Source organism: Elephantulus edwardii, unplaced genomic scaffold, assembly GCF_000299155.1.
Source record: "Elephantulus edwardii isolate Elephantulus edwardi_28Jun2011 unplaced genomic scaffold, EleEdw1.0 scaffold00324, whole genome shotgun sequence".
NCBI classification, from domain to species: domain Eukaryota; kingdom Metazoa; phylum Chordata; class Mammalia; order Macroscelidea; family Macroscelididae; genus Elephantulus; species Elephantulus edwardii.
Window position 1 is genome coordinate 1,243,285 of NW_006400074.1, and position 3,223 is coordinate 1,246,507.

Consider the following 3,223-nt stretch of genomic DNA (forward strand, 5'->3'; position numbering starts at 1 on the left):
TTGGTATTTGTATTGGGATTGCATTAAATGTATAAATTGCTTTTGGTAGTATTGCCATTTTCATAACATTGAGTCTTCCTATCCATGAGCAAGGGATATTCTTCCACTTTTCAAGACTGATTTCTCTTTCATATTTAATGGACAGTTTCGCTGGCTACAATATTCTTGCTTGACAGTTGTGTTCTTTGAGTGTTTGATATATGTCCCTCCAATCTCTTCTGGCTCACATGATTTCTGCTGAGAAATCAGCACTTAATCTTATCAGCTCTCCCCTGTAGGTTACTCTTTGTTTCTCCCTCGCTGCTTTCAGAATTCTCTCCTGGAAAATTTGACTATGATATGCCTTGGTGTTTTTCTTTTGGGGTCTATTCTATATGGTGTTCTCTCAGCTTCTTGAATATGTATTCTCTTATTCTTCATTATGCCTGGGAAGTTTTCTTCTAGTAATTCTTTCACAACTTTTTCAATGCCTTTACTTGCTTCTTCCTGTTCTGAGATTCCAATGATACACATGTTATTTCTCTTGATGGTGTCCCACATTATTCTTAGGTTTTCTTCTTTTTCCTTCCTTTTTGATTTTGCCTTTTGCTCTAGCACATCAGTAGTAATAATTCTATCTTCTATTTCACTGATTCTGTGTTCCACCTCTTTCAACTCTGTTCATGTGTCCCTCCATCATATGAAACATTGGACTTCATATTTTGGATCATGGTTTCTTGTTTTTCCAGAACTTCTAATGTCTCATTTGTTTTATCTGCATTGTTTTGGATTTTTTTTTAAGCTCCTCTTGGTTTTTGCTTGCAGTGTCCTGTAATTCTTCAAGTTTGTCATTCTCCCATAGAAAATATTGAATCATTGCTGTTTTAAATTATGTGTCAGAAAGTTCCATCAGACTTTCTGGCTTCAAGAGATTCATTGATACTGTGTGACTTTTTGAGGGTGACAGCTTGCTTTGCATTTGTGTAGGTATTTAGGTAGTCTCCTTCTTTCCAGACTTTGCTGTGGTTGGGTTTTTCATGCCTGAGGCAATGATAGGTTCTTGATCTGAAGTCACTGAGTAGAGGTAGGTGGAGCATAGAGGCAGGCAGAGGGGCAGAGCATGAAGGTGGGCAGTGGGTTTGGAGCGTGAGGCAGGCAGCATATGGGGAGGGGCATTACAGAGGCAGGCAGCATGTAGCAGGTGCAGAGGTGGGTGCTCTGAGGCAGGTGTCCAGCATGGGCCCCAGCGCCAGGCGTGGGTTTGAGAGCCGGTCTTGGGAATGGGCGCTGGAAGCACCTGGCACATGTCCAAACACACAATCTCTCGCTGATTGAGCATGTGCGGGCAACTTACTCAAATTCCAGTTCACTGAGAAGTGAGCAGAGTGTAGAGGTGGGCAAAGGGACAAGAGCATGGAGTCCGGTGCAGAGCTTGGAGGCATGCAGCCGAGTGTAGAGGCAGGTGGCAGTCATGGAGCCTGGAGGCAGGTGGTGGGCAAGAACGCGGGTGGGTGGTGCACAGGCAAACACCAGGCGGGTGGAGTACAGATGCCAGGCGTGGGTGGGAGGTGGGGGTGTTGGCGTGGGCGCCAGGCTGGCGCGGGAGCCGGTGTCAGGTACAGGTGCTAGAGGTGCTTGGCATGTGTGCAGATGCCTGGCAGGGGCAGGCACAATCCCTGGCCGATTGAGCACGTGCGGGCAACTTACTCAAATTCTAGTTCACTGGGCTTGGCGTAGAGGTGGGCATAGGAGTGCAGCGTGGATGTAGGTGATGGGTCCAGAGCAGAGGCCGGCGTGGAGCGGCCGTGGACTGTGGGCGCGGGCGCTGGTGCCAGCGCATGCGCTGAATATGCCTGATGCCAATCCTCACACTTCTTGACATACTAGAGCCCATTGCAGCAGTCACTGTGTCAGTCCACCTGATCGAGGGTCTTCTTCCCCTTCATGACCCTCCACTCTTCCTAGCATCATGTCCCTTTCCAAGGAATAGTTTCTCCTAGCAAAATGACTGAAGTATGGGAGGCAAAGTCTCACCATCTTTGCCTCCAAAGAGCACTATAGCTGCACCCTCTACAAGACATATTTGTTTGTTCTTCTGGCAGTCTCTGGGATGTGCTCATGTGAAACCTATACCTTGTCTTCAACAACACAGCTCAAAAGCATCAATTCTTCTTCTGTCAACTTTATTCACTGTCTTACTCTCAGAAGCAGCATAGCAAGTGATGGGAAAGACTAGGGCCTGAATCAGAAAGACTATGGCCTGAATCAGTTCTCAAACTGACACCGTTACTCCTCAATAATCTGGAGTAGTTCCTAACTGCAGACTTTCACGGTTCACTGTGTCTCCTTATTTCCTGACTGCTGGTACCAAGGATGTTAATTGTCAATCCAAGTAATAAGTTGTTGACAGTTTCAGTCTCTTCTCCATCCATCATGACACTGCCTATTGGTCCAGTGGTAAGAATCTTTGTTTTCTTGACATTGAGATGCAATCCATATTAAAAGCTACATTCCCTGATCTTCTGCAACAAGTGCTTCAAGTCCTCCTCACTTTCAGCAAGCAAGGTTGTGTCCTCTGCATAACACAGGTTAATGATGAGTCTCCCTCCAATCCTGATGCCACATTCCTCTTCACAGAGTCCAGTTTCTCGAAGAGATTGAGATTGGTCACAGTTTTGGAGCAGTCAGGAAATTAAAAGAAGTATTGCGGTAGGAAAGTCTGTGGTCAGAGAACTCTCTAAAGTGCTAAAGTACAAAGATGTCAGTCTGGAAACTAAGGTGCGCCTGATACATGCCATGTCTTTGCAATCACTTGCTATGCATCAGAGAGCTGGACAATGACTAGGGATGATAGAAGGAGAATTGACACCTTTGAGCTGTGGTGTTGGAGAAGAGTATTGAATATACCATGGAATGCTAGGTTTGTCCTGGAGAGGGTGAAGACGGGCTGCTCCTTGGAGGCAAGGATTCTGGAGCTTCATCTGACATACTTTGAATATGTTGCAAGGAGGGACCAGTTCTTGGAGAAGGATGTCATGCTTCGGAGACTGGAGGGACAGCACAAGAGAGGAAGACCCTCAATGAGATGCATTGATTCAGTGACTGGGGTAATGGGGGTAGGTGTGTCAGAGATGGTGAGATTGGCACAGGATAGGGCAGAGTTTAGGGCTGTTGTACATAGGGTCACTACGAGTTGCAGGCGACTCAACGACACCTAAAAACAACAACAACATACAGATTGAAT

The 3,223-nt window shown here is 46.2% G+C and overlaps 1 protein-coding gene across 1 annotated transcript in view; it reads right to left on the reverse strand.

Annotated features, from left to right (window-relative positions):
- The window catches only part of ADORA2B (adenosine A2b receptor), a 78,439-nt gene that overhangs the window by 29,740 nt on the left and 45,476 nt on the right, over positions 1-3,223 (reverse strand). The gene's annotated exons all lie outside the window — the stretch shown is intronic.